Source organism: Lygodium microphyllum, chromosome 11 (genome assembly GCF_053477565.2).
Source record: "Lygodium microphyllum isolate KBCC chromosome 11, Lygodium_microphyllum_v1.1.10, whole genome shotgun sequence".
NCBI lineage: Eukaryota > Viridiplantae > Streptophyta > Polypodiopsida > Schizaeales > Lygodiaceae > Lygodium > Lygodium microphyllum.
The window spans coordinates 96,544,583-96,556,998 of record NC_141145.1 but is presented as its reverse complement, the minus strand read 5'-3'; the positions used below and the strand labels follow the sequence as shown (position 1 = coordinate 96,556,998).

The 12,416-nt window shown below is 43.1% G+C and overlaps 1 pseudogene; it reads left to right on the top strand.

Annotated features, from left to right (window-relative positions):
• Positions 1-9,391: 9,391 nt before the first annotated feature.
• Positions 9,392-11,283, top strand: LOC148029120 (cytochrome P450 86B1 pseudogene; annotated as a pseudogene).
• The last annotated feature ends 1,133 nt before the right edge of the window (positions 11,284-12,416 follow it).

Here is a 12,416-nt window from a genome sequence, read left to right as displayed (position 1 = left end):
ATAGCTATCATGTAGCTATTATTCATGGGCGGTGTACCAACCGCATCTACAACTGACAAGTCGGTGACATAAATACACAACGGTCACCCTGGCGTATCACCAGTGGAGCTCGATATCTCAACAGACAGCGCCTAATTCAGGAGGTGCAGTCTAGACCAAGGGGTAACAAAGCTTGGTCTTATAATGACCCGAACAGAGGAGCATTCAGACCTCAGATAAAGAGAGTTCAAGGTCATAATCAGGGACAAAGAAAGAAAGCAAGGGCTAATAACGTCAACAACTTTGTCCCTACTCAAAGCAATGGCTGAAACCTCCGTTTGTTTCCACTGCAATGAACCCAATCACTTCAAGAGGCAATGTCCCAAGCTTGGTGGAGGACATCGCCAAGCACCTTTTCAAGGAATGGGTCGTGGTCAAGGAGCTGCTACCCAAGGCAGAGGAAGAATCGCTTGCGTTGCCAATAGGCCAATGTGCGAAGAAGAAGAAGATCCAACCATGGAAGCAGAGTTTGAAAGGGCGACAGTCCATGCCGCTCTACATAAGAAAGGGCCGAATCGCCAGTTCTCGGTGATTCAGACACCGTCGGACTATCAAGGTAAAAGTTTCAAGACCTTGATTGATTGTGGTAATACACATTCTTTTATCTCACCAGCAGTGCAAAAAGATTAGGAATAGCCACAGTAGAAGCACCTACCTTGCTTGTGGAATTGGAAAATGGTCGTGAGGTTACTTGTGCAAGGCAAACTGCTAAGGTGGAATTCTTTCTGGGAGGAAAGAAGACTTCGGTCAAATTCAGAGTCATGAATTTAGGTATCCATGAGTGTCTACTCGGAATGGATTGGCTTAAGCCTAATGACGCCCACATTCATTGTGGAAAGGGTCAAGTTTCCTTTCGAAACTCTGAAAGGGAATTAGTCACAACCCAAGGTGAGGCTGGAGTGCCAAGAATCCAATTAGCCAAAGTATCTCGTATCATAAAAGGAGTCAGAAAAGGATTACCTGTCTACTTGATCAAACTCAATAAGTTAGATCAGAAGCAAGAGTCTAATGAAGGACCTTCTTGGCTAAAGGAATACACAGACGTATTCCCTGAAGAGTTGACAGAACTCCTGCCTCAAAGAGAAGTGGATCATGAGATTAGGTTAGTACCAGGAGCTGCGCCAACTGCAAAGAGACCTTATAGAATGTCCATACCAAAAGCGATTGAGATGAAGGAACAACTCAAGCAACTACTAGATCAGGGCTACATCCGGCCTAGCAGTTCACCGTGGGGAGCTCCAGTATTGTTCCAGAAAAAGAAAGATGGGACACTTCGACTATGTATTGATTACCGAGGGTTGAAGAATAGATGAGCTTCTTGATTGTCTTCAGGGTGCAAAGATCTTCTCCAAAATTGATCTCAGGTCAGGTTACTATCAGATAAGGATCAAGGAAGAAGATATCTCTAAGACGGCCTTCAATACAAGATATGGGCACTTTGAGTTCCTAGTTATGTCATTCGGGCTTACGAATGCACCTGCCACCTTCAACAGGTTAATGCAGGATATCTTTAGGCCATATCTTGATGATTTCATGCTTGTCTTCTTCGACGACACTTTAGTCTATTCCAAATAGGAAGTAGATCATGAACCCCAACTTCAAATTGTCCTTGAGACAATGAGGTCACATAACCTGTATCCTAAGATGAAGAAGTGTGCATTCTTTAAACATCAGATTGAATATCTAGGATTCATAGTATCAGCAGAAGGAATCTCAGTGAACCCAGCCAAGGTCAGAGATGTGCTAGAATGGCCAATAACAACATTTGTCAAAGAGATACGCAGCTTTCTTGGATTGACATGATGGTATAGGGTCTTCATAAAAAACTATGCTTTGATTGCAGTACCTCTGACGGACTTACTAAAGAAGCAAATAACCATTGCATGGTCAACTCCCGAACAAAATAGCTTCGACAGATTGAAGCAAAGTTTGGTATCAGCACCTATTCTAAAACTTCCAGACCTCAATAAAGAGTTCGAGGTAGTAACTGATGCTAGCATTCTTGCCTTGGAGTGTGTACTCATGCAGGAAGGTCATCCTGTAGCATACTCTTCAAGGAAATCAAAAAGTCATGAGAAGAATTAGGCTACGCATGATTTGGAATTACTAGCTATCATTCATGCTCTAAAGCTTTGGAGACACTACCTATTGGGTAACAAGTTTACCCTAGTAACTGATCATAAGAGTCTCAAATGGATCTTTACCCAAAATGAGCTCAACATGAGGCAACGTCGGTGGATAGAAGTACTGGAGGAGTATGACTTTGAAATCAAGTAGAGACCAGGAAAAGAGAATGTAGTTGCCGATGCACTTAGTCACAAGGCATTCCTTAATTTCCTAATCTTGCAGAATCCATCAACAGCTAGATCTCTAGCTACTAAAGTATCTATGCCAAGCAATCCAATACTTGAGTTAGCTAGAGAGGAAGCATGCCATGATCTAGCCTATCAAAAGATGCTAAGGGAGATCTCTATCAAAGATCAGAACCAAAAGTTGCAGGCTAAGTATCATGAATTCTCTATTAATAATGGACTCGTCTACTATAGAACAAGGCTGTGTATACCAGCAAGTCAGCCACTTAAGCAGAAGATATTGTGGAAAGCTCATGATTCCCCTTTCGCAAGACATCCTGGCAATGCCAAAACTCTTAATGCAGTTAGGAAGAGTTACCATTGGAAAAGGCTCAAAGGTGACGTTCTCAAATATGTCACCGAATGTTTGTCTTGTCAACGTATCAAAGCCGAACATGTCAAGATGCCAGGGAAGCTGCAACCGCTTGACATTCCCCAAATAAAATGGGAATTCATCAATATGGATTTTATTGTAGGCCTACCCCAAGTTCAGGGAGGATACAACTCCATCATGGTTGTGGTTGACATGCTTACTAAGGTTGCACACCTTATTCTAGTAAAGACAAACTATAAAGCCTCATCAGACATTGCAAGATTGTTTATCAAGGAGATATTCAAGCTACATGGTTTACCTAGAAGAATCATTAGTGATCTTGATTCTCTCTTCATGTCACACTTCTAGAGAGCTATCTTTGAAGCTATTGGGACTCAACTCTATTTTAGCACCGCTTACCATCACCAAACGGATGGCCAAACAGAGCGAGTAAATCAAGTCATCGAGGATATGCTTAGGGCATATTGCTGTCATGAGCTGAAGAGGTGGATTCAATACTTGACTTTAGTTGAATTTGCCTACAATGCTTCTTACCAACAAAGCATTTAGATGACCCCTTTCCAAGCATTGTATGGTCATGACTGTCGAAGTTTCCTAAACTTCTCAAATCCAACCTTAAGAGTTAAAGCTTCAAGGCAGATGTTGGAAGAGATGGATGACCAAATAAAGTCAATAAGGCAAGATATCCAAGTGGCCAAGGATAGACAGAAGGCATACGCGGATTTGAAATGTCAAGATAGAGTCTTCGAAGAAGGAGACATGGTCTTCATTCGCGTATGTCCTAAAAGGAGTTCCCTATCTTTAGGAGATTGCAAGAAGCTAAGTCCAAGGTATCGTGGACCGTACAAGATCCTCAAGTGCCTAGGACCTAATGCTTATAAACTGCAACTCCCTAAGAACCTAAAGGTTCATAATGTATTCCATATCAGCCTATTGAAAAAGTATGTACCTAATCCTAACCATGTACTTGATGACCAACAAGTTGTAATGCCTAGTCAAGGAGTCCTTGAACTAAGGACTGATAGGATCTTACATGTTAGGGAGAGACAATTAAGATCCAGAACCTTGAGAGAATACCTCGTCCAGTGGAAAGATTATCCCGAAGAGGATGCCACTTGGATAGATGAAGGCACACTCAACCATCAATATCCCTAGTTTATCTCGAGATGAGGACATCTCGATTCCTCTAAGGGGGAGAGAATGTAACAAATCCGAAATACGAAAGGCCTATATGAAATCCCTCATAGGGTTAATATTTTTAAAGCAAAATTTTTTATTATTAATTCCCCTCTCCTCCAGCCGACTCTCGAGCTGGAGGAAGAAGGGAATAGCAAGAGAGGCAAGCTCCTTGCAAGAGCTTGCCAGGGCAATGATACATGCCCGTCAACAAGTAAGGGGGGGGGAGGATCTTATCCCCTCCCCTATATAACTGAGGGGGGCTGCAAGCTGAAAAAGGAGGGAAGGGCAGAGATCATAAAGAAAATACGACGTGCGCCTTCACATTGCAGAGAGGGAGAGAGTGAGTCTCTCTGCTGGACTCATAAGGGTGCGAGGTGCTGACTTGCCTGTCATCGCCAGAGCCTGGGGGAGGAGCACCAGGTGGAGCTGGGCACTTGTGCGGCTTGAGGGAGAGAGGAGGGTTGCCTGAGCCGAGGAGGAGCTGCAGAGCCGCCAGTCGCTGTTTGAGCTTCCCCCTCCCACATGGCGGAAGCTTTAGAAGCTTCCTGGGGGGGGAAGCTTCTAAAGGGCTTGATAAGCCCCCTTACACCCCCCGTGTTTTAACCCCCTATAAGCCCCCCTTTCCCTTGGGCTTTAAAACCTTTCACCCCCTCCGTGTTTAAAATTTTCTTTTAGCCCCTTCCCTTGAGGCATCTTGAAACCCCTTCCCGTGGCCTCTTGAAACCCTTTCCTCCAAATTTGCCTAAGGGTCCTTAGACCCTTACTTATAACCTTTAACGTTACTATTTCCCTTGGATTTTCCTCCTTAGGGTTTTATAGGGCCCATTTTTCCCAAGAAAAAATTTACCTTAGCCCTTTCCTTGCCCCATGCGAGAATACCCCTTGGAACTCTCCTGCACCTTGTTTCTTTTGCCACACGTAAAAGAAAGAGGAATGTTGAGGGTTGTTTAACACCTCCCTTTCCCACTCAAAAACCCTCCTAAGGGATTCCACACTTTATTTATTCCCCGTTTGTGCGAGTCATTATAAGGCCATTAAGCCCCTCCCATGGCTTTAATGGGTTTTATCCGCAAAAGATTTTGAAACAACCCTTCTTTCAAAATCCCTACTTCAAGGAGGGAGCCTTCTAAAACTACTTTCAACGGACGGTGCAAGGGAGCGACGGTGGAATTCCAAAGAGGAGTTGTAAAGCTACTTCCACGTCCGAAAGACTACAATTGCGATGCCTCCTAAGAAAGTCCAAGGCACAGCCGCGGGAGGGTCATCTCCCAGCATCCACGTGGATATCTCACCCTAAGCCCAGGTTTTCCTTCCTAATTTTTATTTGATATTTTTGTAATTCAATCATGCAAGGTTAATTGTTAGAAATAGGATATATTTTTGTCCTAGATGCTCACAACGGAGGAACTTAGTCATCAATACTTTTAACATGCAAATTAAAGAAAGCATAAATGCATTTCTAACAAATAGCTTTATGCATTGAAATGAATTATAAACTAGATTATTGTCCATTAAAATAGTACACTTCATTTAAGCCTAGATGTATAAACTACGTATCGCACTATCCTCTTCGCAATGAATCATCATGGAAAGTGCAAGCATGAAATGATTCTTACGATGCATAAACTCTAGGAAAATATCGTTTGTCAACTGCATAAATTATCAAGTAAAAGATTGCTTGTTTAGCATGAATTTTGTTCGCAAAGTATAGGAAGATTAGTTGGAATTAACCTAACCTATGCCTGACCTTAAATCGATAAGTTAAGGTTGAAAAATTAATTTACGCATAGACAACAATTCATGTGGAAATGATCACGTAATTATTTTTTAGAGTTAACCAAATTGGTATGAACCTAAAACACCTAAACCGCGGAGTACTCATTTAGAAAGAGTTGAATTCCAAGAAATTCACTAGAAAATTAACATGTGACCTAATCGTTACGTATCGCTAAAACTGAAACTCCTATACCTTAAATACTTGCCCACATTCACTAAATGTAGGGGACAGTGAAATGAAATTGGGAAGTGAGCTAGGGTTTGTCCCTAAGAATCTTTCAAGATGAAACTTGGAAACCCTAGGTCTAACGACGTCAGCCTAGTAACCTGAAACAGATTGTTCTGTGACTCCATTGTCTCATAGTTCGATGCGACACTTGCGCAACAAGTGTGGAGTCATATGATCTTGTGATTGGATCACAAGGGAATGGCCAAGTTCTCACAATGAAGTTGGCATGTCCTTATGCAAGTTACCTTGCAAGAGGATGAATAATCATCCTAATTTAGTGTTTTTTCTTGAGTAAAGAAGATTGATTGGAAACTAAAGACCAGCCGATAAACTGAAGTAACCAATGAACTTAATGTTTGACCAAGTTTGGTTAATAGGGTACGCCCTAACCCGGGATATAGGGGATCTTGCCAAGTTGCAAGTCATCCCAGATTGAATGTTGGATGCATTCGAAAGGAAGGATTCATTCCTTAACAGTTTGCCAACAAAAAAACGATCAATGGAAATGTTTGTGCTTGCTACAGATTTTAGAGCACTGTTTGGTTTTTTTCAAAATCAATAAATTAAAAGATAAATGGATATCTATACTTCAGGTTGAAGTCCTGAAGGGAGAGGCAGCTTCAGTTACCCCCGACTGCTTGCCTGATCCTAACCAAAGGGGTTGTTAACCGTGCCGGGAAAGTGGACCGAACCCGCCGCAAGAGGTCTCTCCATTGAGCGCTACTTGGAGCAGGAGGATGCTTGGGTGCCAAGGGGGGCTCTGGCCATAAATCCCTCGCCCTTCGGGCCTTGCACAAGAGGCTAACGTGACTCGGGATTGGATCTCGAGGCCCGCATACTAGTCTACAGGCAGAAACTTGGATTAGTGATCCCTGTGGATTATTGGATAGCCTTCGGGCGGATTGTAGATAAGCTTACGGGCTGGACTCTTTGTATTTCAAAGATAAATATGATAACCTGTTAATAAGGAACTTGTCTGATATTGTTTTTCTATGTCAAGTGATATGATTACGTGAAAGAACCAGTGCCTAACGGGCTAATTAAAGAAGTTGATTGCTACATGTCCAACTAATGTATTAGGTAATTAAATAACTAAAATAACCCGAGGAAAGTGCGGAGAATGGGCCATAGGTCCGTCCTATGGATGGGTGGTCCTCGTTGGCCAAGAACTTTTCTCAAATCATGATGGACAGCAGGAAGATCGCCAAAGAACACGAACAACAAAAGCGTTGACCTAGAGTTATGATTGAACTCGATTTACGCTGTTTTAGGGGAACGGAATGGGACTATGCCTTATGGCAGAGAGGTTGAGCTTTGCATCCCTCTCGTTTCCCATTCTCCTTGAACCAAGTGCAGTGTGAATCCACTTCAGACCTAGCGTTTCTACGTAAAGTAGTTCGCTTGGGTCCAACGCTAGTTGCCGTTAGGAAATGACCAATAAAGAAAACCCTAATTCAAGTCGATCCTAAGTGGGAACGGCCGGAATACTTCAGCTACGTGGCAGACGCGGAAAGCCCTAGATCGCAAACCCCGTAACATTCCATGGGAGTGCCAGGCGGAGCTTTCTAGACATCCTTTCTGATGGACTGCTAAGACGTGTCCTGAAGATACAAGTGGACACATTACAACTTTGTAGATGTCACAACTATAGATAGTCTTGTGAAGAATGAAATTATGTCTATAACACAATATTACATTGATTGTCCTCCTCCTGATATGAATGCATTAACTGTCCGTATATATGGATATGATATCCTTCCAGACAATGGGCCTGAAAAATGATATTTATATACATTAAGAGGTGCTTTGCATGGGAATAAGTTTTATGAGCATGATTTAAAACGTAAAATTAATGGAGAAGACTTTAATAGGGCTTTAGAATTTCAAGTTGCTTTTTCCAAGTCAGTGGTAAGTATTTTGAATTCTCGATTTGAAGATAATTCCGTGCTTAATTGTTTAAAAATACTTGTGCCTACACAACATCCAATACATGAGAAGGCCTTAAAAAACTATGGAATCCAAGAAATAGATAAAGTAACTTCATTTTATGGTTTTTCCAAAAAGTTGAATATAGGGGAATTCCCTGCAATGATAGAAGTTGATGAGTTTAAGAAAGAATTTAGAAATTTTAAGCATCAAGCTTCTAGAGATTGGGTAAGATTCACATTACCAAATGTAACTTTAGCACTTGCTTGCAACAATATGTGGAGGGATGCTTATGGTAATGTTCTTACTCTTTGTCAAGTAGCTCTTGTCCAATGTTTGAGCATTGCTATTTGTGAGAGAGGTTTTAGTGCTCGAACTGTGATAAAGAGTAAGCTACGTAATCGTTTGGAGATTAAGAGTTTAGATGCATTAATGAAAATCTTTATTGAAGGGCCTTCTAAATTCATTAATATGGAGTTCATTGAGAGTATGGACTTATGGGCTGAAAAAACACATCGACATTTATACACAGCACAAGGAATTTGCTCATTGATTTTGCAATAACTTTACATATTCAAAGGGGCAATTGATTTTTTATGGCCTATGATAATATTGAAGTCACTATGCATTATTTGTGCTTTTGTTATCTTAGATTTTTTACATTTTTTCATTGACACAATTTCTTCTTTTTTTCTATATGTTTATTATATTTTTATAATGTAAAATTTGCTTTTTTTTCTTTATGTTTAGTTCTTTATCTATGTTAAACTGATTTTTTTTGTATTCTCTTTCATGTTAGTTTTGTTTTCTCTTTTTGGTATCATGGTTGCTTCTTTCAATAAAATATGCTTGTTTTTAATTTTTTTAAAAATAATTTTTGCTTGTATTTCATGATATTCTCTTTCACGTTTTTTTTTTCTTTTTGTTTCTTTTAAAATTTAACTTCTTTTCTTTTGGGTTTTTGTTTTATACTTTCTTTTATCTTTGTGCTTATGATGTATATACTTCTCTGAGGCCATAGAGTCTAGACCCATTAAGAGACATAGAAACCACCTCTATACATTTATTTTTTACTATTAAAAATTTAAATAAAAAATGTAGATTAAGTTTCTTAATGATAATAAAGGTTTTCATTTCTAAAGCATAAGAGATAAGTAATTTAAAAAATTCCAAGAAGAACCTTTGAAATAAAAATCCTTCCAAATAATAATAAAAAAGTGATAATCTTTTCATTATATATTTAAAAGGAAATTAGACCGGTTCAATTTGTAGGATAAAAAGATTTGGACCGGTTCAAGTTGAAACGTAAAAGTGTAAAATTTGAACTTCTTTAAGCTAAGACAAGAACGATCTATGTCAGGGACAAGAAGAATCTATGTCAGGTTCACATTTTTTTTTTTCCCGAACACTGGTTGAAACTTAAAGGGCGCATTAAATTGGAAGTGATTCAGTTGGTATGATCAACAAGAACATCGATGACGAGACGTACATAGCTAACAAGCACAGTGAAGATACAGTCCGTATATATATACTGGTAGAGAGAGAGAGAGAGAGAGAGAGAGAGAGAGAGAGGGGCGACAGGCAGAGAGAGTGTGTGTTTGTGTGCGCATGCGCGCGCGCACGAACACGCTTGTAGCCCTAGTGCAATGAGGACTCCGCAAGAGCTTCTTGTAGAGATTGGATCAGCACTGATGGCGCTGTGCGTGGCGGCTGTAGTATGGGTGGCGGCGCCGAGCTTGTACAGGAGAGCGGCAGCCATGGTGCGAGGTAGGCTCGTTTATTCGAGTCGATCATTAATTGTGGCGGACGTGCCAATTTTGGGGATGCTTCCGTCGCTGCTGCTGAACCTGCACCGCTTCTACGACTGGAGCGACGATGTGCTGGCCGCGGCCGGGGGCAGCTTCCGCTTTCAGGGGCTGTGGCCGGAGCGCACGGCGATGTACGTGACATGCGACCCACGCAATGTGGAGCACGTCCTGAGGAGCCGCTCCACTGACTTCTGCAAGAGCGAGGCCTTCCTGTCCGCCTTCGGGGACGCCCTCGGAGATCACTCCATCTTCCTCCTGGACTCTCACCTCCCGGAGTGGCGCCTCCAGCGCAAGCTCGCCAGCCTCCACGTCATCTCGACGCCCTACCGCGCCCACCTGGAGGCCGCCGTGCCGGACGCCGTCCGGCACAAGCTCCTTCCTCTCCTGGCGACCTTACACCAGCAGATCTCGACGGGCCAGCGGGCCGCCGTCGACCTCCAAGATATCCTGCTCCGCTACAGCCTGCATACCGTCTGCAGCACCGCCTTCGACCTCGACACCTCCGCCCTCGACCCGCGTCTACCCGTGATCCCCTTCGCGGCTGCCCTCGAAACGGCCTTGGAGATCACCGTCCGCCGGTGGTACATGCCATCTGCGTGGTGGAAGGCCCTCCGGTGGCTCAAGCTCGGTAAGGAGCGCGAGCTGCCCGCAGCCGTCGAGGCCCTGGACGCCTTCGCGATGGGGCTTATCTCTGACCGGCGGCAGAAGCTAGCGCAGGGTGATAAGTCGTGCCGCGACATGCTCTCTTGCTTCATGAAGGCTGAGGGCACGCTTCTGCAAGCTGGCAATAATAAGGAGGGGCATGGAAGCGATAAGGTGCTGCGAGACGTGGTGATAAGCTTCCTGTTCGCGGGTCGCGAGGGGGCCGGGCTCGGCCTGTCGTGGTTCTTCTGGCTGCTGGCAACCCACCCTGAGGAGGAAGAGAAGATACTCGCGGAGGTGCTGCGCGTCCTGGAAGTGGATGCTACCGACGGCCGAGATTTGATCACCGACCGACTGACGGCTGAAAAGCTGCATGCGATGGCGTATCTCCACGCGGCGGTAGCGGAGACGCTGCGCCTGTACCCGTCTCTGCCGTTCAACGAGAGGGACGTGATGAGCGATAATACGCTGCCTAACGGGCATCGCGTGAGGAGAGGCGATCGCCTCCTGATCAGCACGTATTCGATGGGGCGTATGAAGAGCATTTGGGGACCCGACGCTGCTTCCTTCCGGCCGCAGCGCTGGCTACAGGCGGACGCGGCCGGCGTGCGCCTCATCGCCCCCTCCCCTTTCGAGTATTCTCTCTTCGGTGCTGGCCCCCGCTCTTGCGTGGGTAAGTCCACTGCCTTCTTCGCTATGAAAGCTGCCGCGGCCGCCATCATCGTCCACTTCAGGGTTGTTCTCCTCCCGTCTCACAGGGTCTCCCCCAAGCTGTCAATAGGTCTTTACATGAAGGACGGTCTTCTCGCAACCCTTGAACGTAGGACGTTAACTACCATGTTGCATCACTAATGCTGGAACATTAAGTCTTCCCACACCTTACGTTCAACAAAAATAGTGTCCACTGGTACTCGATCCGCAGGATTGGGAGTTATTTTTTTGGGGCATCTATTTGTCTATCTATCTTCTATCTTCTATAATCTATCTATTTTCTATCTATAGTTTTTTTTAAAACAATATCTTTTATCTTTATCTTTACTATCTATTATTTAAAAGTTTGCTTGTGTTACTCCCTAACCAAGGAGAAAACTTGTGAGCTTATGTGACTTAAGGAGGAGAGGTTAAATATAGAAGTGTTTTTCTGAAAGGGTTAAAAAGAAAAATGTGTCTTTGAAAAGTTGCTTAAGGTTCTCTCCCAAATACATACACACTCTCTCTATAAGAAATTAGACGGTGTGGTTGACCATGCCTACTTTGTGCTTTGTAGGGTTGGCATCATTGTGAAGTTAGTAAGGCTATGCCTCCCTTGTTTGACATTTTGGTGTGAAGTGTAGTTGTTTTGCTTTGCTCATTCATGCTTTCTATATCTTTAATTTTGGTAAACCTTCACATGATGCATCTTTTCATATCACATACTTGGGTACATCCATAGCTTAGATGCATCTTTTAGCTAATCCTAATGTGAAATGTTAAATAGTTACGTACTATAATAACAAATCATTCACATAAGCTATGGATGTATTTAGAAGTCCTTGTTGAAAGCTCTCTATCTCTCTCTCTTTGTATCCATTATAGGTAGACACATATGGATGTATTTAGAAGTCCTTGTTGAAAGCTCTCTATCTCTCTTTCTTTGTGTCCATTATAGGTAGACACATATAGTTTGTGTGCATACGTGTGCATGTGAATCATACACACACACACACACACACACACACACACACATCATGCCTAGATATATCCAAAATAACTAGCTATTTAGTCAAGAACAATGTTGTCAAGGCAAAAACAAGGGCCTAAGATATCTAGAATGCCTTTAACTTGCAATTGCACACCCAAAAATAGTGAGATGGTCTTTTTAGCCTAGATTAGAATATATCTAGCTATACTACATGCCCATAATTCTCTCTAGCTTAGGTTGGAATACATCTAGCAACACTATATACCCATTGCTACATTGCTTGGCCATGTGGCCTACCATCCCTTGGCCATCTCGATCCATCCGCGGCCACTTAGGGGGATTGAGAACCCTTATCGCCGTGCATCTGTGAGTGGTGGGTGGAGTGAGGCGCCACCACCACCCCATACTAACTCCCCCTCTCCCATGATAAAATCCCCCCTCAATTGAAGCA